At 34.3% G+C, this 25648-nt stretch overlaps 1 long non-coding RNA gene across 1 annotated transcript in view; it reads right to left on the reverse strand.

Annotated features, from left to right (window-relative positions):
* Positions 1-537: 537 nt before the first annotated feature.
* Positions 538-25648, reverse strand: part of LOC103884583 — a 44171-nt gene continuing 19060 nt past the window's right edge. The window contains exon 4 of the long non-coding RNA XR_647216.4: positions 538-1704. This is a non-coding gene — a long non-coding RNA (uncharacterized LOC103884583). The remainder of the gene's footprint in view (positions 1705-25648) is intronic.

Here is a 25648-nt window from a genome sequence, read left to right on the forward strand (position 1 = left end):
AATTTCTTTACAGCTGAATTTCTTTTCAGTTACAACAGTGCTATGACTTAATAAAACAAAATTTAATAAACATTTTACCAGGCAATTCTAAGGAGTAGGAGAGTATATCTTTCTAACAAAAATATCCTATGACCCTTTATTCTCTCCCCAGAATCCACCCTCCCCCTCTACAATCACCTACTGCAGAGGATTGGGGAGTTCTCTTCTCCAGATTCAGAAAATACTTCACTCTTAGTATCAGAACAATGGACTTCAAAACTACATTCTGTGTTGCATGCCACTGAGATATTTTTGCATTGCATAACTTATTTATTTGAAAGAAACTATTGTATTTTGTAAAGCTGGGTTAAATAGCATTTTATTGATGAAAAGAGTTACAAAGCTAGAAAAAAAATGCTTGATTTACACTCATGAGGCAACTCGTATTAAACGATGACCAATAATTTTAGATGTCATGTGTTTAAAACATAGTCTCTAGTCTTCATATTTCTACCCAGTTTTTTTTTTTTTTTTATTTTTTTTTTTTTTTTTTTTACTACACACAGTAGATTTTTTAAATTCAAAGAGTTTGGAGAGTATTAATATTTCTGGTTGTTTTGACTTGTTTACATTTGTTAAGATCTGAAATTTTCTTTGAGCTTATTTATTGTAACATAAGCACAGAGGTTTATATAAAACAGTGATTTCAATGTTAGGACTATTTGGTCATTGATATATACATATATATACATCAAATTTATATATCTGTATAATTTCTGAAAAGAAAAAGAAAAACAAAACAAAACAAACAAAAAATCTTATTGACCTGAAAAGAAACTGAAATACACTGGAATGCATTTTAAATTATCACCAACCAATTAAAATTACTGTTTTCCACCACCTACTATAAGACTCAGGAGGGGTCACACATTGATTTTGGACCTATGTACAGTTTTACTAATAGTATTTAAACGTCATTCTTTGAATTAGCCAAGACTCATTAACAAGCACGTTTTCTTCTATGTAGAGCAATTATATATGATACTATTAGTAGTATCAATTAAGATAGATAAAGTAATAAGCTAATTGAATGCATGAGAAGTCTAATGTCTTTGCCTTCCCCGATAATGGATTGCACGCTATTCTCATGTACAATAAGCCAGACACAGGATCAATAGAATTTTATGCTTAGAAAAACTACTAGCCTGAAGGGTATCAATATCTAATTTAGAACTCATTACTCACATTTTAAGTTAATCAATGGGAAATATGTCATATAATCAAAAAGTTATTTCTGAAAACATGTGCTCATGTCATTTCACTCCAAAATACTGGGAGTTTTAAAGTTTTCATATCCATATATGAGCCGTCTAGCTTATAACTGCAATATAAAATTCAAAAAATTTATCTTGTTTTGTTTTGTCTTTTGCTGTTTATGATATTTTTAAGTTACAGAGGTGGGTTAGTGCAAAAACATTCCAATAGTTGCATAACTCAGTTGCTCCTAATAAAATCTGAGGAAAAATGTGAAGTTATTGAAACTTGCCTGAGCGCTCCCTTGGTGAAAGTTACACTGATTTTGATGGAGAAACTAATCTTTATTTTGCAGAGTTTCTGCGAATGATAGTGTCTCATATCAATCACTACCTTGCATTCAAGTATAAAGCAGCCTTGGGAAAGCTTCTAGCTTCTAGATATTTTCCAATGTTCTTGATAGAAGCAATTCTGTGAAAATGATGGAGGTGGATGACAAGTAGAATTCAAGTGAACCTTACGCAGGTAACACACTCAAATGAAGTTAGAGTATTTTTAAGCAAATGCAAAGTGAATGAGCTTTGTAGCAATATAGATTTTAACCAAAGCTTTGTCAGACTCATAAGCCTTACTTCTTATCTTGCCCTCACAAATAACAGGAGATATCAGAGTAATAGCTTATTGCACAGGAAAGAAAAAAAAGAATTTCTTGTGAGAATATATTTTATTGTGGTAGATATGATTCACAAGCATACAGATTAGTTGTATGAGCCCTTTGGTCTCCAAGCACCGTACTGCTGCTTTCATTCAGTAAACTAAAATTTAAATTAAAATATTTATATTATACTTAAATATGGGGAAATTGGTATGGTAAAATACAATTAGTTGTGAGTATAACTTGTTACAAACTTTCTGGAAAGCAATTTGGTATTATCTACTAAAATGTAAAATTTTAACATATGTTTAACGGTTGACACAGCAACTCTGTTGTGAAGACATTACCTTTTATGAATGTAATCGTAAAAGTTAACCAAGATGTATTATGATTTAGCTCAACTTGAAATAACAAAAATCTGTTTATATCTAAAATGTTAATAAATAAACTTAATAATTGATAATCTAAAGGAGTATACCTAATGAGTTATATCTGCATGTGCTGATATGGAATATTCTTAAGATTTATGGTTACAATTAAAAGCTAAAATATAGAAAAAATATATCTATTTTATAACACAAGGAAAAGTTAATAGGAGAAAATTAGAAACAAACAAACAGATAATAGGAAGATGTGGTTTATCTTTCCAGAGGTAGATGCAGGAGCCATTTAAAAGAGGATAACTTTATGCTAAGGATTATATTGTTTTGTTTTGATTAACTTTTTAATCACATGTATATGCAACTTTTATTTTTTAATAATATTCAAACAATATTTCCATGGGATGATAGGTGGGTATGCCTAAGAGAAATAGAAAAGCAATAACTAGTATAAATATACATATTCATAAAACACATTAAGATCTATGTTCATTCTCATATGAAGTTATACAATATATTTTCCTCTATTTAGTATGTTTTGTGTAGCAATGCTATGGTTAATTAGGCAAGCATAGTTGTCAACATCATTCTTTCCTGGATTAGATAATTTTTGTCCTGAGATAGATATTTGACCATTGTAACTTTGAAATCAGAATATAAATTATTGTTTATCAAAAGCCATATAATACCTATTATGATTATTTTGTAAGCAATTTTTAAAAAGATGAAAATATAATGTTAAATATTAATTAATTTATATTTTGGACCACTATGAACTTATAAAATATATAGTATAATGGAACGGATTTAAATAAATATATATTAAATACATATATATATAATATATGTTGAAATTATTTGAAAATTAATAATAGTTTTAAGTCCATGGAAATACACTAAATAAAATGATGATATTACAATTAAGAAAAAGTATTGTTAAGCTTCTATTGAACTATTGGTCAGACACTGAGCTAAGCACTTTAAACACAGTGTTATGTAGAATTAAATCATGAAGCATCATCAAAGCAACCTGAAAGAAAGAACAACTTGAACTTTAAGGATAAGATATGTCAAAATTAAAACACTCATGAAACTTTACGGAATCAGTGTTCTTTTCAATAATGGCATGTTCTGCCTCTGTTAGGACTAGAATATGTTCTCTGGGGTTCTTATGGTACATGAGAAAGTAGCATAGAGAATACTGGCTTTGAAGAATGACTGTCCAGAATCCTGAATCAACTCTACAAGTCACAGCACACTTCAGGCTGTGTTACACACAGTAAAATCTTTAAATAGATATTGAAAGTCATCTTACCATCCTAATGTGGAAGACATTGCAATGTTTTCATAATTTACTGTTTTTACTTTTTTTGTCACCCCATCATTTATCACATCCTAACAAATAAAACTTTACTTGTGTCATGGGATCCTTGGGGGGTCACTTCACCAGCAGGAAATCTCTGTGGCCAGTGGCACATTTGCCCAAGTTTTACCCGGGCCCACTGGGCTCATTCCACCCACTTGGCCTGGCAAACTGTGCTCAGCTTCCACTATCAGCCAGGATCTGACACCTGCCATGGGTGAGCAGGCATGCAGCAGCATCGGGTGCATGAGCGAGTGAACCTAGGGTCCAGCCACTACACACAGCCCAGCATGACAGCTGTGGAGGTAGGCAGCTCCAGGTGCCAGCAAAGGCATTGGCTCTCTGCAAGGCTGCAGCCAGACTAGAAATATTTCAAGTGGGTTCCACTGAGGACTCTGGGGGATGCAGTGGGACCTGGAAGCTTGGAGATGCCAGGAACTGCAGTGCCCCAAAGAGTGTGTCACAGCCCTGGCTCAAGAAGTTCCCAGGTCCGGGATCTTCAAAGGGTCACAGCTCTTCTCTCCTTCTCTTCACCAGCAACATGACTAGTGGGGGCGTGTGTTTCAGCCCTGTTTGTGTTACAGCTCTTTCACTTCCACTATTTGGCAGGTCTTGCCCCACGTCCAGGAAGAGTGAGGTACCTGGACAACTGGAGGGTGAGCAAGGAGAAGAAGTGCTTTATTGAGCAATAGTACAGCTCTCAGGAGACCCCAAAATAGGTAGCTCCTTTCTGCAGGCAGGTTTTCCTGATGAGTGCAGCTCTCAGCGAAGAGGAGACCTGGAGTGTGTAGTTCCTACTCACAGGCAGGTCATCCTGTCATCTGAAGAAGTCTGGCTGAGCCTGGGGTTTTTATGAGCTTCAGAGGGGAGGGAGTGCATGCTGATTGGTCCATGGTAGGCCATAGGTGGACCAGGAAAAGCACCATAAGTTCTTACTCCATTCAGGGAACTGGCAACTTGGCTCCTGCTTCAGGTCATCCCTGACTTGAAGGTGGGACTTCACGAGGCACCCGCCTCTTTCTGCCCAGAAGCCTGTCTGCCTCCTACTGCCATCAACCATGGCTCCCATGGCCCCCAAGCTGTTCATGCCAAGGGCAACTGCAGGCCCACACCAATCTGCCCTCAGCCCATTGTTGGCCTCCTTCCCATGCTCATTAGTGCCCAAAGTCTGGAGGTGGACAAGGCAGCAGGAAGCTGATGTGTCAGTGCTGCCCTGAGCCCAGGTACACCCTGCTGGTCACTTCAAAATCAGAGCAGGGTCCTGGAGCAAGGAGAGGCCAGGTGGCAGGAGCAGGCTCTTCCAAGCCTGTAGAGGAAGTGGGGCTTCCTGGGCCCCCAAGAGTGCAGGGATTCCAGGGTCCACAGCAGTGGCTGGGCAGCTGCCACTGTGCCTGGGAGGGTGGGACTCCAGGTTCTCCAATCCAGAAACGCATGGGTTTCCCACCTGTTCCCAGCTCCCACTGGCTCTGTGGAGTGAGCAACCCTAGCCACATCTCCCCTGCTGCAGCCAGTAACTTGGCAGTGACCACTGCAGATGGGCTGCCACTGCTATCAGTTGGTGATTGAGCTTTGTCTTTTCTCATATTTTCAAATACAATATTGTCATTTTCTGGACTAAGATACATGTTTATAAAATTCTATTAACTCTGTTGATCTACTTGTTTTGTCAAATTGATGATGTAAGGCTTAAATAGGTATTTTAATTTGATAGAAATATTGATAGAATATTTAATGGAAATTATATTTTGGAGAAAATGCTTTATGGCAGAAATCCCAGCCACAGGGCAATGTACAGAATAATGATACAGGAGCAATTTGCTTCCCAAGTTTGTTTTCTATCTACATTTCTTTATTTGTTTTAAAACTTCATTTTTAATTTAATGATGAACATTAGTTAAACCATATTTAATGCTAAAATTTAACAAAAATATAGTTGGTTTAATTCTACATATATTTTTATTATATATAATTCTGATATATATTAGACTTTTATTATACAAAATTCCTACATATATATACTACTATATTTATTATAGAATTAAACCCTCTACTTGCTATTGTCTGCTGGTTCAACTGTCTTTTATATGAAGTAACCAAGGGTATTGGGGGACTTAATTCCAGGAATTTTAGAATCTTCTCAAAATTCAGAATTATCTTGCAAGAGAAACCCATGTCAATAGCTAATATCAGATTTTATATTGTAAATTATGTACTTAGGAAAATTTGATATTTGTAAAATATAATCTCATACTCACAAATATTTTGAACTTTCATATTAAATAGGCATTAATCCAAACATGTAATGATCACTTCAACCTAAGTAGAAGGCAAATGAATATGTCCAGGTAAAGTTCTAGTTAAAGTTTATTATATAAAGATAATAGAAAATAAATGTGCACTCGTAATGATTTGATTTTTGTATAATTATTTTATCCCCAATGGGTCTATTATCTAATATGGATTAGACAGCATATTTACTTGGTTTGTAGAACACACACAAAAAAAGACATGCATTTTTCTCTAGCCGTGTATCAAACAGATATTACAAGTGCTAGAAAGAAGCAAAGAAATGCCAGACTATTTTTAACAATTCAGAAAACATTTGGATGAAATTTGGAAGTTACTTATTTGGGACCCAAATTTTTCTCATCATTTTGGTAGGGGTATTAGACAAAATAATTTTCAAGGTCATTTTCTACTGTAAGATTCATAATTCAAATCCTTAAAGCTAAATACATAAAGTGATCATTGGCCAACCTTTCCATTATGATTAGTCATATATTTGTTTGAAATAATTTTGCCCATTGGAAAGACAATTTTAATATTAAGAAAAATACTTGATCACTACATTATATATATAACAAAACATGCTTCTATCCCATAAATTTATATAAATAAAAAAAGAAACATAGTATCAATTAAGAAACACATATAATTTTTCAGCTCAGTATACAGTAGGGATTAAAAGGGGATCTATTGGGCTAGATTTCTGGGATTCACACTCTTGCTCTATCAATTATTAGTTATGTGGTTTACTAAAGTATGTTACTTAACATCTCTTAGAAATTGAGTTATCAGAAACTAAGATATACTAAGGATGTAAAACCTCAATAATATATTTGGGATTACTAAATACATGTACTGAGTCACAAGTGGTCCATATTCATTCAACCAAGAATGTCCCTAGAATTATTGGTCTTGATAACTAAGTATTTTGAGATATTTGCTAAACATTTTTAATAACTTATTAATTCTAGTGTTTAAGAAAATTATTGTGAGTTAAATTCACATTAATGTGAATTAGAATTCCTGAAAAGAATAGGCACAATTATATTCACATTAACATTATGACTTAGAACAAAAATATTGAAAAAAAACCTTTATTTTAACCTTTATATTTCAATGAAAGGTATATATTCAATGTGTTACATTTTAAAATTTGCCAATAAAAAAGAATCTTATTAATACATTGGCTTGGGTTCCTTGGGCCCTAAGAAACACCACTCTGTGTGTCTGCACTGAATACAAATGTATACCTGAGTCCGAAGTATACAAGTAATATGTAGTTACCACATAGAGGCTTTCAACACTGTATAATTCAACACTGTATAATTTCACTTGGAATTTTTCAATAAGTATATATACTAATAAACCACAGCATTTAATCAACTAAGTGTTACAGGTGATCTGAAAAGGCATGTTAATGCAAATTAGGTCATTGGAGGAGTTTTCTTCAGATAAGGGATTCAGATCCAGGACTTAAAGAAGTAGTGGAAGTAAAATGATGGGGAAGGAACTGGAAATGAAATGAGGACCTTACAGACTCAGCAATGATACTGATTTATAGAAGAACATATTTGAAAGATAAATGAATAGCTTGGTCAGACCGAAGATATGTCATACAGCGAGATAGATTGTGCAGAAATGCGAAAGGAAATGGGTGTGATTTTATCATACCAGAAGCAAAGAATTTTTAATTCTTTTTCAAGACTGATTCAACAATAAATCTAATGTAATTCTTCAAAATAATTTGTAAACAAAAGGTTGGCCATTTATATTCATTCATTGGCAAATATTTCTTTAATGGGAGTCACAATCTTCTTAAAATGAACCAATATTCATTCAATACATATTTAATGTAAATCTCAAGTATTTTCTGTATGTATATACCATGTATACACAATGTATATCATATGTAAGCCCATTATGTATATGTTTGTAATGATATATTCAAACATTTATACATGTATGTTTGTGTATAAATATATCTTTATGCATTTATACATTACATCACAAATATCAAATTTAATTAACAATTTAACAAGTGATAATATACAGCCACTATATATAGGGGCTATATATATACATATGTATGTGTGTGTATACATGTATACACTAGGGATCACACATTATGCATCTTTTAAATTGTTAACTAAAGTTTGTATTAAAAGCACCTCTTTCTAAATTATTGCTTTTGCTTTATCAATGAAATTACTTAGACTATTACTATAGATTTTTTATTATGTTTATCCATTTGTCAACTTCTGAAAATTCTAATTTTTCACTTTTTGTATTTTGAAATGATACCATCAGGAACATACCAATATATGATCACTATAGCATTTTGAGGGGCTTCTTTTTAATTATTGTATTATATTCCTTTTTAAAACTTCTAATTATTCATTTTTACCTTAAAATCTTTTTCATTTGTGCCAATATTGTTACCAAAGTTTTTCAAAAATTGGCTGTTGATGTTATTTTTGGTGAATATTTTTCTAGTTAGATAATTTTTTCTTTAGCCTTATGTTGAAAACTTTCACTGAAGTGCCAGTTAGCATTTCAAATCATCTTCTCAGTCATCTTGAGAAATTTCACGATCTTAAAATTTCATTTGGATACACTGTCCATTTACTTTTGTCATTATCTTTTAATATTTCATCTTGATCATTTGTGTTAGTCATATTCCTTTAAAAATATGTAGGCAAATTATATCAATAGGCAATTACGTTTCTCAACTTCAACAAATTATGAGGTCACAGTGTTTCTTGTATATTATGTATTCTCTCTGTGTTCAAAGTTTTATTTAGTAATAACACCGTTTAATATAAATTTTAATAAAAATCTGGGATTTATAATCATTGTTGGTGTTTAGTATGTCTGAAGGTATCTTTATTTTGCCCCTATGTTGAACATTAATTTGGCTGTGTGTAAGAATTCCACAACCCTTTGAAGATACTACTATCATGTCTTTTATCTACCTCAATGGCTGCTGAGAAGGAATCATTATTCCTTCATTATTTGTATATAATCTGTTCTTTTTGGACAGCTTTTAAATTGTTTTCTTTATCTTGGACATTCTGTAGTTTTAATAAAATTTGTTTGGCATGACATTTATTATTTTTTATCTGGCTCAACCTGAGACTGATTTCTTGATTTGATTCTAGAAAATTCTTTGCAAGTATATTTTCAGGTATTGCTGTTATCCCATCTCCTACAGTTTATTCATTTGAAACTTCCAATTAAAGAATATTGAATTAATCAACTTCGTGCCTTTTATGTGGATGCTCATATTTTTATATACATGCATCTGGCTGAGCTTCTTCTAACTGATTATTTTGTTGTTTTATGTGTAAAGTATAGAGTTCATTTTATCTCTTGCATTTTTTATATTATGACTCTACACTTTATTTCCAAAGCCAGTATCACCTCTTTTTCACACATGTATCAGATATTATTTGATTTCTCCTTGTTTTTATTTACGATCTTTTAAAAAATACACGCTATGCTTTTAAATTTTATAATAATGGAACATTTCCCGTATGTTTATTATAAAATCTTCGAAGGAATATAATTTAGAAATTTTGTTTGAAAATATGGTATCTCTGATTTTTTAATTTGTTGGCTACCATTGATTTCTGTATTTTAATATTTTGCAATGCAAACCTTGTTGTGTTTTTTAAAACTCTTTATTTTTACTCTACTCATCTTTTTCTCTTTAGCATTTGTAGGTGTAAAATATGACAGGCTCTATCTCACACAGAAGTTCAATTGGTCCGTAGAAGCCAGACTGTTGTTTTTTCCATGACTTTTTTAGATTCCAATGAGCAGTTCAACAGTCTTTTTAAGGCTCTCTCTAATGAGTTCAGAAGACCGTTGTCTTTAAGCAGTGAGTCATCTAATGGCTCCCAGTTCTGTGCCAGTACACTTTGTCTCCTTTTCTACAAACATTTTAAACATATTTTATAACCTCTGCCTGTTTCAGGATCTAAATTGAGCAAGCCCATGGCTTCAGACTTTGTTTTCTGTTTATTTATCTGTTTCTATTCTACTAAGATACAGGTATTTTGTTTGAGAATGGATTTTTTTTTAACCTTCACTTTTGCCGTTTTGAATGAACAGAGAGTTTTCAAGTGTGAATTTAACTGTACTCCATAGATCTAGAAGAAGTCATTTTATTGCTAAAAATAATAGTCTACAAATAATTGCTTCCTTTTGAACTCTGGCTTTCTGTGCATACGATTCTCTCTATTTTCCATACTGATTAATACGTTACAATTATTTTTGCTTGTTTCTATCTTCCCCATTCTTTATGTCAAAATGCCCCATTTAGACAGTAGATTTATTATCTTTATTTTTCTTAACCCCTGTCCTTATCATTTTTTCCAATCATAAGGCTATAATTTATATAAATATATAAATGTCACCCATATATTAACTATAACTCAAACATTTCCTCTGCATTCTAGAATTGCATAAGCCATTATCTACTCAATATATCCAGTGGAATATCGAATATGCATCATAAACTTAACATGCACAAAAACAAGCTTCTGAACATTTTGCAAAACTATTTCCTTCAATACCTTCATAAAGCCTTAAAAATTGCCTCTCATAAGCATTGTCTCAAGAAGTTCATGGAAATCTTGCTATATAAGAATAAGGTGCACAAAGGCAAGGAGAGTTGAGTTAGGATAAGTAGAATACTACATATGAGAATGTAAAAAGAAAACATTCTGAATTCCCTGGATCATGGTTCAGATAAATTTCACAATGTCAATTATGTAGCACAAACAGAAAACTAGTAAAGGCCAAAGCAGGACGTTTAACATCTAATACTTTTCACCAAAAACAAACAAACTAACTAAAAATTATGGTGTTTTCATTACCATAGCTCTGTAGCATAATTTGAAGTCAGATAATGTGATCTGCCCACTTTTGTTCTTTTGCTCAGGATAGCTTTGACTAATCTGGTTCTTTTGTGGTTCCACATAAATTTTAGAATGTTTTTTTTATTTATGTGAAGAATGTCATTGGTATTTTCATAGAGATTGTATTGAATCTGAAATATATTTCCATATTTCAGTGTCTTCTTCAATTTCTTTTATCAGTGCTTTAGAGTTTTCACTGTAGCAATCTTTCACTTCTGGTTAATTCCTAGGTACTTAATTCTATTTTTAGCTATTGTAAATGGGATTATTTTATTATTTCTTTTTCAGATTGTTCAATGTTGGAATACAGAAATGTTACTGATTTTTGTGTGCTGATTTTGTATCCTGCACATTTACTGAATTTGTCGGTTCTGGTATTTATTTATTTATTTATTTTTAGTGGAGTCTTGATGTTTTTCTAAATATAAGATTATATCATCTGCCAAGAAGGATAAATCGACTTCTTTCTTTCCAGTTTGGATGCCCTTTATTTCTTTATCTTGTCTAATTGCTCTAACTAGGATGTTGAGTACTATATTCTATAACAACGGTGAAAGTGAGCATCCTTGTTTTTGTTTTGTGATTATAAAGACAATGATAGTTTTACTCAGAATGCCAGCGTGTGAACTGTTTTTAATTTGTGAAGATATATACATTTTAAGCCAGAATGTAAATTGCCTATGTCAATGAATATACTGTTGTGCTCTGTTGACTATATATAAAATACTATGTATAAATATACAACATAATATATATGTGTTTACTTATAGAACATGTATATTTTTATTTTTGGAGAGGGATATCAAATCTGTCTTAATATAGGAAACAATGCATTGGTTGATTATATATTTTTCTTTGCCTTTAAATATACCATACATGTTATTCTTTATATGCATTTATATTTTTACTGCCTCTATCTCTTTAGAAACCCTATCTTCTTAAAAAAATTCCTACAATTAACAATCTCCACCAGTATATCTTTAAATTATATCTTTGTCCATTTTGTGCTGCTACAATAGACTACCACAGACTGAGTAATTTATAACGAACAGAAATTTATTTTCTCGCAGTTATAGGTATTGGAGAGTCTGAGACCAGAATCCAGTAAGGTCCTTCTTGCTGTGTAATCAAATGGCAGAAGACGACAAAGCAAAGAGAGGGCCACAGGGGACCTTTACTATTATAAAGGCACCAGTTCCATCCACGAGGGTGGATGGCTCATAACCTAATCACCTCTTAATGATTACAATGAGAATTTAATTTCCACATGCGTTTTTATGGGGACAGATATTTAAACCATAGGAAATGATTATCTATTCTTTATTCCCCCTGGTATTTTTTCATTCCTTTGGCTCTGCAGATTCAGTTCTCTCTTGGGTTTAAAAATATTGTTTTACATTTCTTCTCACATTCTCAGATTTTAAATAAGATATCTTATTCTCAGAAAATATTTTCTCATCCATCCTGCAAGTTGCTTTCATTCAAGCCCATACCTCTAGCCTCATTCTGTAACTCTCTATCTCAATCAGCTTCTGATTGTTTCTTTCATAGAACTGCCATGGATATGTTTACTGGTAATCATCATCCATTTCTAGCTAATGTAGGCTGATTCTGCAGACAGCAGCAGAGATGGTGCCTCTTGGCTATAGCAGGTCTCTTGATTGTGGGAGATGCTCATTGTGGTATCCTGTGGAGCCAGCAGCTGTAGAGGCAGTTTGCTGTGTGGTTTCCTAATCCTAGAAAAGACAATGTATTTGTTTTTTTAGGGCTACCTAAACAAATTACCATAAATTTGATAGCTTAAAACAACAGAAGTTTATTCTCACAGTTCTGAAAGCCAGATCTCCAAAATTAAGTAGAGGCAAGACTATTATTACTCCAAAGATTCCAGGGGATAATCTGTTCCCTGCATCTTCCAGCTTCTGGTGACTGGCAGCATTTCTTGTGGTTTCACCACTCCAATCTCTGTCTGAGTCTTCAGGCAACCTTCTCTTCTGTGTCTTCTGGGTTTAGAGTTCATCCACATAATTCAAGATAATCTCCTTTGAAGATCTTTAAATTAACAACATAAACAAACACTTTTTCTCAAAATTGTGTTCACAATTTTCAGGATATAGAGACCTCCTTTTGGAGGCCACTATTCAATCCACTAAGGCACTAAGGCAGTATTCCCCTTGGGTTCTCAGCTTGGCAGTATAAATTAGAGAATCTTTCCTAAAATTAAATTTGGAGTTGCTTTCTTTAGGCCTTGCAATGATTCTTCAACCTCTTATTAATCCATGATAAACTATTTTCTGATTAAATTAGATAGAAACTCTGACAAAAATAGCACTTTTCTAAATTTATATTTATTTCATTAGAGTAGTAATAATTGTTATTATTACTGTATGCCCCACAAATATATGTTTCTGAAAGATTAGAGCTATTCTTGTTTAGTTTACTGATGTATCTATAGTGATCAGTATAGGGCCTGGTAAAAAATAATTAAAGGCCCCATCAACAAATGAACATCGGTGACCTGTGTATTATCTTGAATTTTCATTTTCTATATTCCATTTCCACTATAATTTCTGTGGCCTTTTTCTTCCTTTTGTCATATTTCATAACATATTGAGAATTGTTCTATTTTGTTCTTTAATTGGCATATGTAAGATCTTAATTCATAAATTTATTTTTAATAATAGGTTTCAATTTTTTTCTTGTATTTTTAGATTTATTGCTATGTATTCTAGCCCATTCTAACATTTAATTTTTTCTCTATGTCTCATTAAGTTATCTTTTTAAATCTCTTAATGAACATTGCACTCTGCATCTATTAATTCAGAGTCCATGTTTTCCTGTAATTCACTAACACTATAGTGAAGATTTTTTTTTAAATTTACCTTAGTTTACCATGGCAAATACTTTTACTCTTCTACTTCTTCTGCACTTTTGCATTGCCATCTTATATTTTGTGTTTTGCAATTTTTAGAGGCCCCAGAAGAATTATGTGCTCAACACAAATTAGGACTTTATGAAATTTATATTGAATAAATTGACTTTTTAAAAAATAAGGAATGAATGTTGAGTGAATTTGCCTTCTTTACATTCACTGGCCCTTTGATTCTTTTTGAAACTATTCTCTAAATTCTCAAGGTAAAGGGCTAGTGTATCTGCATAATTCCTAAACCAATTTCTTATGGCCTCAGAACTGAGATAAGATCCAATGCCTCCACATTAGTCATCTTATGAATAAAAAATTATCCATGGGCAGGAATGCCTGGAGGCTTCCTAGTGGTGAAGCAACAGGTGATTGGCCTGTTCCTGAATGCTCCAAATTCTAGGACTTTTTCTGCAGCAATAGCAGCCATGCTGCCCATGTTCCCAACTGTACTGGTCCTGGGTGACTAGGGTCACCAGGATTAGGCCAACCCTTCTGAAACAACTTGTTTCCCTGGTTTGTGTACAGTTTTAAAAAAATATTATAGAGATAACATGAATAGAAATAGCTGACTAGTTGCAGACAAGTGGAACAGCTCCCATGGAGGGACTGAGATGACTGGTATGCTTTTAACAGATCTTCAGAGGGAAGGTGCTGAGAGTGGACAAAGAAGACAAAGTGGACGAGAAGACAAAGAAGCTGGGCTGCAGGGAGAGAAAGCTGGGAACCCTGCATGGGCTATTGCATGCTAGGACTCTTTTTTGAAGCATAATATCTCTGGGAGAACTGGTGAGTTGAGCTGAAAAAGAACAACCTGCTCTCCCCACAGTACTCTGGAACCCCAGCCTGAAGTGACCACTCAAACACTACAGGCACTTGATGTGGCAGGGAGAGCTGCTTAGAGAAGTGGTAGGGCAGGAACCCAGCTGATGTGCAGCCCAGGAGATTTGGTGAAAGAGTGTCTGCAATGGAGCATGGCCAGGGATGGGCATCTCCCTAGGCTCAACTTGTTCCCGTAAGAGACGTTGGCCCTAGGGGAACTGTCAGATCTAATCTCTACAGGGTGGTCTTGTACATCAGTTGGCGTTGGTCTGACCTGAGAACTCTTTGGTCTGTTTACCAATCCTGGGGCGCCAGCCTGACCATGCCTGCTTACAAGGCAGTCTGAGGTGCCCTGGAGCCCACACCACAGCTTCCATGCCTGGGGGACCTTGGCTAATCAGTGGAGAGCTCCAGCAAGGCAGACCATATGGCTGCATGCCAGCCCCATACTGCAGCCTCTCTGGAGCCCAGAGCAACCCCTTACATCACTTTGCCAGTGAGTATCTGCATAGGCAGGTTTTGCTTTACTTGCTCCTCCAGGACATGGGAATTCAGTATGCTCTTCATCCCCCACCAACTGGCATTGCAGGCAGAGTCTTTGGTGGGCACAGAGCCAGCAAGTCCCACCCCCACTGGTGGTCCACCCTTGGGCTAAGGCTGTGCAGGGAACAGGGAATCCTCCCATACCTTGAATAATCACTCCTGCTTTTGGGAAACAGAGAAGGCACCCAGGTCTACACTGGCCAGCACCCCACCGCAAGCCAATACCACCTGCATTGCAACAGATCTCAGTCTCTAGCAGGGGCACCCCCCTCCCCACTTCCAGCTGCCACTGTGCTGAATACCACAGGGAAGCAGGCACCTCTTCATCCACTAACACTCGAATGCAGCTGCCATAACTTGGCTCCCCAGCACAGCGGACTTCAAACATCAGGGAGCCAGATAATCAATTCAGGTCCCAATACAAGTTCCACAGATGTAGAGCCACAGTTAGAGAGTTTGGAGCTGAGAGTTGGACCCCTAAAATCTCCCAGAAATAAAGCCAGTTAGCTGAATCTACCCTATACTACAATTAAACTCTCAAGGTTATCAAATACGATAAAGGAAATAAAAACCTATTCAAAGGTCAGCAACCTAAAAGATTGAAGGTAGATAAGCCCACAAAAATAAGAAAAATTCATCACAAGAATGCTAAAAACTGAAAAAGTCAGAGTGCCTTTTTTCTTCTATATGATTGCATTATATCTATAGCAAGTGTTTGGAACCAAGCTGAGGCTGAAATAGCTAAAATGACAGAAATAGAATTCAGAATATGGATAGCAATGAGGCTCATCGAGCTACAGCAGTATGTTGTAACCCAATACAAGGAAGCTAAAAATCATGATACAAAAAAACGTCAGGAGCTGAGAAACAGTACAAAGAAGAATGTAACTGATCGGATAGAGGCGAAAAACACACTGAGAGGATTTAATAGTGCAATCACAAGTATTAATAGCAAAATAGACCAAGTGGAGGAAAGAATCTCAGAGCTTGAAGACTGGCTTTCTGAAATTTGTCAGGAAAGAATGAATAGAAATGAATCAAACCTCTGAGAATATATGATTATGTAAATAGATAAAATATAAATGCTGATTGCTTTCCCTGAAAGAGATGGGAAAAATGGAACCAATCTGAAAAACATATTTCAGGATATTATTTATGAGACTTCCAAAACTTAGGCCAACATACAAATTCAGGAAATACAGAGAACCCCAGTAAGATAACTCACAAGAATATCGTCCACAAGCCACATAATTATCAGATTCTCCCATATAAAATTGAAAGAAAGATAATGCTAAAGGCAGCTAGAGAGAAAGGTCAGATTACTTACAAACGGAAGCCTATTAGGCTAACAGTGGAACTCTCAGATGAAACCCTACAGGCCAGAAGAGATTGAGGGTCAATATTCAACATTCTTAAAGAAAAAAAAATTCCAACCCAGAATTTCATATCCAGCCAAACTAAGCTTCATAAGCAAAGGGGAAATAAGGTTATTTTCCAACAAGCAAGTGCTGAAGGAATTTGTAATCACCAGACCTGCCCTACAAGAGCTCCTTTAAGAAGCACTAAATATGTAAGAGAAAGATTGTTATCAACAATTACAAAAGCTCACTGAAGTACAGAGACCAGTGACACTATAAAATAACCACATAAACAGGTCTGCAAAATAGCCAGGCAGTATCATGATGACAGAATTAAATCCACATATATCAATACTAACCATAAATGTAAATGGGTTAAATATCAAATTAAAATACACACAGTGGCAAGCTGTATAAAGAACCCAAACCCAGTGGGATGCTGTCTGCAAGAGACCATTCTCACATGTAATGACACACATAGGCTTGAAATAAAGAAACAGAGAAAAATCTACCAAGAAAATGCAAAACAGAAAAAAGCAGGGTTTTCAATCCAATTTTCTGACCAAAACAGACTTTAAACAATAATGATAAAAAAGGACAAAAAAAACCAATTATATAATGATAAAGGGTCCAACTCAATAAAAAATTGAACTATCCTACATATATATGCACCCAAGAAAAGAGCACCCAGATTTATAAAGAAGTTCTTAGAGACCTTCACAGAGAAATACACTCCCACAAAATAATAGTGAAAGACATTAATACCCCACTGACAATATTAGACAGATCATCAAGAGAGATAATTAACAAAGGTATTCCGTACCTGAACTCAGCACTGTATCAAATGAACCTGATAAACATCTACAGAACTCTTCAATGAAAAGAACAGAATATACATTTTTCTCATTACCACATGACATATACTCTAAAATCAATCACATAATTGGAATTAAAACACTTCTCAGCAAATGCAAAAGAAAATAATAACAACCAGTCTCTAAGACCACAGTGCAATGAGATTAGAATTTAGGATTAAGAAATTCACTCTAAACCACACAACTACAGGGAAACTGAACAACCTGCTCATGAATGACTACTGGGTAAATAAATAAATAAAGGGAGAAATAATTAAGTTCTTTGAAATCAATGAGAACAAAGATACAAGATACCAGAATCTCTGGGCCACCATTAAAGCAGTGTTTAGAGGGAAATTTATAGCACTAAATACCCACAAGAGAAAGCAGGAAAGATCTAAAATCAACAGCCTAACATCACAATTAAAAGGACTAGAGAAGAAAGAGCAAACAGATTTGAAAGCTAACAGAAGACAAGAAACAACTAAGATCAGAGCAGGACTGAAGGAGATACAGACATGAAAAATTCTTTAAAAAATTAATGAATATCCCTGATGAACATCAGTGCTAAAATACTCAATAAAATACAGGCAAACAGAATCCAGCAGCACATCAGAAAGCTTATCCATCATGAAAAACTCAACTTCATCCCTGGGATGCAAGGCTGATTCAACATAAAACAACTTAGTAAACATAATCCATCATATAAACAGAACCAATGACAAAAACCACATGATTATCTCCATAGATGCAGAGAAGGTGTTGATAAAATTCAACACCCCTTCATGCTAGAAACACTCAATAAACTACATATTGATATAACATACCTCAAAACAGTAAGAGCTATTTATGACAAACCCACAACCAATGTAATACTGAATGGGCAGAATCTGGAAGCATTCCCTTTGAAAATTTGCACAAGACAAGGATGATTTCTCTCACCATTCCTATTCAACATAGTATTGAAAGTTCTGGCCAGGGCAATCAGGCAAGAGAAGGAAATAAAGGGTATTCAAATAGGAAGAGAAGAAGTCAAATTGTCTCTGTTTGCAGATGACATGATTGTATATTTTCAAAACCCCATTGTTTCAGCTTAAAAACTCCTTAAATTGATAAGCAACTTAAGCAAGGTCTCAGGATACAAAATCAATGTGCAAAAATCACAAGCATTCCTATACACCAAGAACAGACAAACAGAGAGCCAAATCATTTTCACATTCACAATTGTTACAAAGATAATGAAATACCTAGGAATACAACTTACAAGGGATGTGAAGGAACTCTTCAAGGAGAACAACAAACCACTGCTCAAAGAAATAAGAGAGGACACAAACAAATTAAAAAAAAAAATCATGCTCATAGATAGAAAGAATCAATATCGTGAAAATGTCCATACTGCCCGAAGTAATTTATAGATTCAATGCTATCCCCACCAAGTTACCACTGACTTTCTTCACAGAATTAGAAAAAAACTACTTTAAATTTCATATGGAACCAAAAAAGAGCCTGCATAGCCAAGACAATCCTAAGCAATAAGAACAAAGCTGGAGGCATCACACTAACTGACTTCAAACTATACAAGGCTACAGTAACCAAAACAGCATGGTACTGGTACCAAAACAGATGTATACACCAATGGAACAGACCAGATGCCTTGGAAATAACACCACACATCTACAACCATCTGATCTTTGACAAACCTGACAAAAACAGGCAATGGGGAAAGGAGTCCCCATTTAATAAATGGTATTGGGAAAACTGGCTAGACATACGCAGAAAAGTGAAACTGGACCCCTTCCTTAAACCTTGTACAAAAATTAACTCAAGATGGATTAAAGACTTAAAACATAAGACCTAAAACCATAAAAACCCTAGAAGAAAACCGAGGTAATACCATTCAGGACATAGGCATGAGCAAAGAGTTCATTACTAAAACACCAAAAGTGATGGCAACAAAACCCAAAATTGACAAACGGGATATAATTAAACTAAAGAGCTTGTGCACAACAAAAGAAACTATCATCAGAGTGGACAGGCATTTTACAGAATGGGAGAAAATTTTTGCAATCTGTCCACCTGACAAAGGGCTAATATCCAGAATCTACAAAGAACTTAAACAAATTTACAAGAAAAAAAACAACCCCATCAAAAAGTGGGTGAAGTATATGAACAGACACTTCTCAAAAGAAGACATTTTTGCAGCCAACAAACTCACCATCACTGATCATTAGAGAAATGTAAATCAAAACCACAATGAGATACCATCTCATGCCAGTCAGAATGGCAATCATTAAAAAGTCAGGAAACAACAGATGCTGGAGAGGATGTGGAGAAATAGGAACACTTTTACACTGTTGGTGGGAGCCTAAATTAATTCAATCATTGTGGAAGACAATGTGGCAATTCCTCAAGGATCGAGAACCAGAAATACCGTTTGACCCAGCAATCCCATTACTGGGTAAATACTCTGAAAATTATAAATCCTTCTACTATAAAGACACATGCACACTTATGTTTATTGCAACACTGTTCACAATAGCAAAGACTTGGAACCAACCCAAATGCCCCTCAATGATAGACTTGATAAAGTAAATGTGACACATATATACCATGGAAATACTATGCAGCCATAAAAAAGTATGAGTTCATGTCCTTTTCAGGGATGTGAATGAAGCTGAAAACCATCATTCTCATCAAACTTACACAAGAACAGAAAAACCAAACACCGCATGTTCTCACTCATAAGTGGAAGTTGAACAGTGAGAACACATGCACACTTGGACGGGAATATCACATACCAGAGCCTGTCGGGGGGTGGAGGGCTAGGGGAGGAGAAAAACTTATTATAGGAGAAAAACCTAATGTAGATCATGAGTTGATGGGTGCAGCAAACCACCAAGGTACGTGTATAACTATATAACAAACCTGCACGTTCTGCAGATGTATGCCAGAACTTAAAGTATAATTTAAAAAAATAAAAAACAAAAAGGAAGGAAATTCTGACCCATGCTACAACATGGATGATTCATGTGGACATTATGCTAATAAAATAAGCCAGTCACAAAAAACTTATTTCTTTGCTAGTTAGTTACATTTCATCAAGAAAAATTCTTTAATTGCATGTTTCTGAGCCTTTAGCTGTATAATTTACATATGCTGCCTTTAAAATGAAAAAAGACTCCACAGAACGTTCTTGGGTTATTTGCTTTTATCTTGTAATCTTTACAGTTATTGGGCCATTGCCTTCTGGAGTTTAATTTTGGAGGTCTATATCTTACCTGTTTCTTGTTATTGCTTGTTTATTTTTAGATATACTCTCACTATTACATACCTGACAGCATAATTTCTTGGTCTTCGTTTCTAAACCCTTTTACATCTGCATGTTTATTAGGAAAAGTTTTCATAATTATAGCTTTAAATATATATAAATCTCTTTATTATTTTTGCCGAGGAAATTTTGAACTGTTTCGGTCTAATAAAGTATTTCTATTTTGGTAAAGGACATCTTCTATCATATTATTAATTTTTATTTATTGTTTGTATTTTATTTGATATTCTTCAAGATGTTGAACATTCTTAATAGAATGAAATAATTTCCTGTTTTCCATTACCTGTCATTTTCATTTTAGTTATTCATTTGCTCTTACATTCTACATTTGGAAATATATCCCGACTACATCCCTATACATTTGACTAAAATTTTTGCAGTGTTAATCTGTTTTATCTTACTTCTATGTGGATATTATTTTGTTTTATTTTTTGTTTCCTGCAACAATTTATTTTCCCAGATACTTTTCTTTTTGCTTCCCTCCTCGGTTGGACATATTCTATTATTTACTCATTATATCCTTGCCTTGTTTTGTAGAGGCCATACTTTTTATATCCTACATGAGAATGTAAAATAGATTATATATGTAAAATATATACATATATGTATTTTTAAAATTTTTTAATGTGTGTTTTCCATTTTAGTCTTCATTGTAATATTTCCTTTCAAATACCAAAATTATTTTTATTTACTAATTTTTAATTGTAGAGAAATAACTGTGTTTGTTTCTCAGTGGGCATTGAGGTAATGCTTATTCGTATCCATTGCTTCATTTTAGATATTGCCAAAATCTTCCACTCCATTCTTTAGATTCTGTTGTTTCTGGTAACGAATCATTAACACAGTTCACTAGAATAAGAAGGTTTTCACCTGCCTACATTGTTTTTCAACTTTAAGCATACTATCTGAAAAATCTGAGTTTTTTCTTGATAAACATGCAGGAAAATGCAAAGGACTACTCTTCAGCCAAGGCTTCCTTAACCCTTCTATCCCAACCACACTCTGTGCTCTTTGATGGCACCTCCCAAGATAAGAGTTCTCCACATAACCTGCATAAGATATTTGTCAAATTCTCTTCAGTGATAAAATGGGTTAGTCTTAGAACTGTAGTACCTGGATGTATGAGAAAGTCATGAAAAAATTTTATAAGATAAATAAAAGAAAGAGGTTTGAAAGAAGCTTATAAAATGATGATGCATTGGCTACTCAAAAGACACTTCCATAGAGTAGGGGCAGGGTCACATTTTTAACTATTTTCTCAAAATTTTCATCTTAATGGAGGGGAAAAATGTAGTTAAGACCAAAATCTTATTATTTCTACTTCAGATGCAATAGTAAGTGTTTTAAACAGAAAAAGTACACATATATCTATAAGCATTGTTTACCAGTTCAAATCCTTCATCACTTTCACTGGTAAAATTCACCGCTTACTTGGCTTATTGCATATTCTTACTATTTCTCTATGGTATTATTGCTAACAGTTTTGTTGTGCTCAAGGGTACTGTGATTAAGAAATGAGAGTAATTAAATCAGGAACTACCTAACTTCTGACATGCTAATTTAGAACTTAATACACATCGTAAAAAGGAACATGGGAGATATGTTAGGACCTTTCACAAAAGTATGTCATTACACAATTTCAGGTGCATGATTACTTAAATTATGCCTTTTAAATATACATAAGAACAAGATTTCACTCTGACCCACAAAGACTTATTTTATTTAATAGTTCATTGTCTTAGTTACGTTTATTGCTCTGGGGAATGTCGTCATTGTAGTGGAGTCAAAACTGATAAGCAAAAATTAATTTAAAACCCATCATGTGCCGACAGCTCACATCAATATATAAACAATTTTAGGAGTCAAAAAATTAAGTTTGAATATTATAGTGACAGAGTATCAAAATGTAGGATAGTTCAACAAATATCTCAACAGAAAGTTGAGTTTTACTAACAAAGAGATTAAAATGTGAGAAAAGCTATAAGATGTCAATCAGTGCATGGATAACTGAAGGAGGGAAAATCTGACGTAAAACAGAAAGAATGAAAATCTGTGTGAACCCAAATAAAATGTTCACTACTACAAAATCTGTGTCCTTACAGAAGGTCACTTGAGAACTGTAACTGTTATTGTCAGCATTTTAAATTAATGAATATTATATGAATGAAACTATGTAAAGTAACTGGAGCATATCGTCTCGGAACCAGTGATCACTCAAAACTACTTACACTGTAGGCCACGCATAAAGAATAAAAACACAAATAGCATATTTTATTTCTATATGATTATAGCCTTGGTGCTTTAATCTTGCGTATGAGATTAAATAGATATGGTTAGCTAACTTCTGGTAATTTCAATGCATTCTTTCTGAAAGTTATCTTTTAGATAAAAAAGTGTGGAAATAAAATTAGTATATATGCATTTCATAGAAGTATTTAATAAAATATTGACATATTGGAAGCCAGTCTGATATTCTCTAGTGAGAGAGCGTCATCAACCTAATTTTCATTCAGCTGTTTCAAATGGCATATATTCTGCGAAAAACTGCATAGACACATTTATCAACTTCTGCAGGCTCTGAATTATAGATTCTGTTTAAGAATGTGTTGGGCAGACGGGTGCGGTGGCTCACGCCTGTAATCCCAGCACTTTGGAAGGCCAAGGCGGGCAGATCAAGAGGTCAGGAGATCGAGACTATCTTGGCTAACATGGTGAAACCCCGTCTGTACTAAAAATACAAAAAATTTGCTGGGCATGGTGGCAGGTGCCTGCAGTCCCATCTACTCGGGAGGCTGAGGCAGGAGAATGGCATGAACCTGGGAGGCGGAGGCTGCAGTGAGCCGAGATAGTGCCACTGCCCTCCAGCCTGGGCGACAGAGCAAGACTCCGTCTCAAAAAAAAAGAATGTGTTAGGCATGCAAACAAACAAAAAAAAATGAGCTGAGAGCTTTAAAATACTAATTTCATGATGTGTGTAATATTTGTTAAGCATTGCAACTCACAACTAATTTATTCAGTATCTAAAAGATTATAATGATGAGGAATAGCTTCATCATATATAAAATCTTAATAAATCTAATTTTATTTTACATACATTTATTTATTTAGGAGGTTGATAACCTTTCTCTATTCCTTTTGTTGCCTGGCTAAATCATACTGGAATATTGCTATATTAATATTCCACTTTTTTTCTCACCAATCCTGTCAATGTGGCACAAATTGTTTTTTACCCAAATTGTTTTATTGCGCCTTCCGTACAAAAGAAAAAAAGAACAAATTGTATCTAGGCACACTATTGTCCAGCCAAACTATCTCATCCAGTCTTCCATATCATTAGAAATGGTGGATTTTTTTTTTTTTTTTTTTTAATTTGAATACCAGCCAAAGTGGTATCTGCCATTTCCATTGTTGGGTAGTAGGAAATTGGCGTGTCAATTTCACACTTTCTTTCTCTTTTCTGCCAGAGGAAGCAAACATGGCAGTGACCTAGCTTCAACCATGCTTATAGCAACAGTGCCCTAATACAGTAGTTGGAAAACTGCAGGCCACAGGCTAAATCCTTCCTTCTGCCTGTTGTTAAAACGTATTGGAATGCAGCCATGCTCACTCATGACGTGGAGTCTGAGGCTACTTTCCCATCACAGTGGCTATTTTGAAGAGCTACAACAAAGTAAGTACTTCTGGGAAGCCTGAAATATGTACACTTTGTTCTTTTACAGGCATACGTTTCCAGACCCCTGTCCTGGGAAATGGAGGAACAACAGGATGGAAACAGCCTGGGTCCCTGAAGGAACACACTGAGCAAATCTACACCACTGCCAGGAGTGACAGATAAAAAAGAAACTCATTTTTGTTTTTCAGCCACTGTATTATTGGTTCTTCTAATTACCAACATTTTGGTGTTTTCCCAAACTAAGCCAGTCAGAAAAAAAGTAAGTAAATGAGCAATGGTAAGGAAATAATACAAGTAATCAAATATCTAACCAGCAGTCTCCTAACTCTGCAATAAGGCTTTACTTCATTCTGGGGAGTTTTTCTCTTTCAGAATAGACATCATAGAGAAACATATTATTTTGCAAATAATAATAATAGCACATTGTTGGATTTTTGTAATAGACACTTAGTGTCTCCTTAAATGTATAATTCACGTGCAGGCAATATAGCTAGCTGATTTTCATAAAAGATCCATTTGTCTAATGAATCCTTATCTGAAGTGCTGTGTGAGTATTAATAAACCTTTTAATGTAATATTGAAAGAATTTTATATGTGCAATTTTAACATTATTGGTCTTAATATAAATAACATATTTTAATTTGTTCAGGGAATATTCCATTTATCTGATGTATATTTCAAGTCACTATTGCCAAATTTATACTATTAAATGCTCTCAGATCCATAAGAACCAGTTATTTAGAGAAAAGTCACAATATTGTTTCTATTTTTAAGAATGATTTAACAGAAGCAGAATGCAGGTGAAATTGGTACTAATTATGAGACCAATAGAGCTAGGATAAGGAAACCCTACCAGCACCAAACATTGTTCTATTTGTTTTGCGAAACTAAAATCAGTTGAGGAATATTGAATCTCCCGAGCTTCTCTTTCCATATTTCCATTATATAGGCCTTAGTAAGTGGATTACTTTGTGAGGTTAACTAAATATTCCTTCCAATTTCTAACCTCTCTACCTGTTTATATCATTTGCTGTAACTGGGTGATTTTATAATTTCCCCCAAAACATAATAACAGGGAAATGTGTTTTTGAATTCTGGAAGTCATAATCTCCAAAAGTAAATTTAGTCCATGATATTATGTTAATAAGATTCCTGAAATACCAGGCGTTGTGTGCTGGTAATTATACTTTTTTATACACCAAATTCAGATATCAAAAAACTGAGAAGGAGGAAATGGAAAAACCCATTACACAGCAGAGAGATGTACACAAAGTTAAAAGTCTAATGACATGAGAATAATTCGATTCGCTT

The sequence above is a fragment of the Papio anubis genome, chromosome 3 (genome assembly GCF_008728515.1).
Source record: "Papio anubis isolate 15944 chromosome 3, Panubis1.0, whole genome shotgun sequence".
NCBI classification, from domain to species: Eukaryota; Metazoa; Chordata; class Mammalia; order Primates; family Cercopithecidae; genus Papio; species Papio anubis.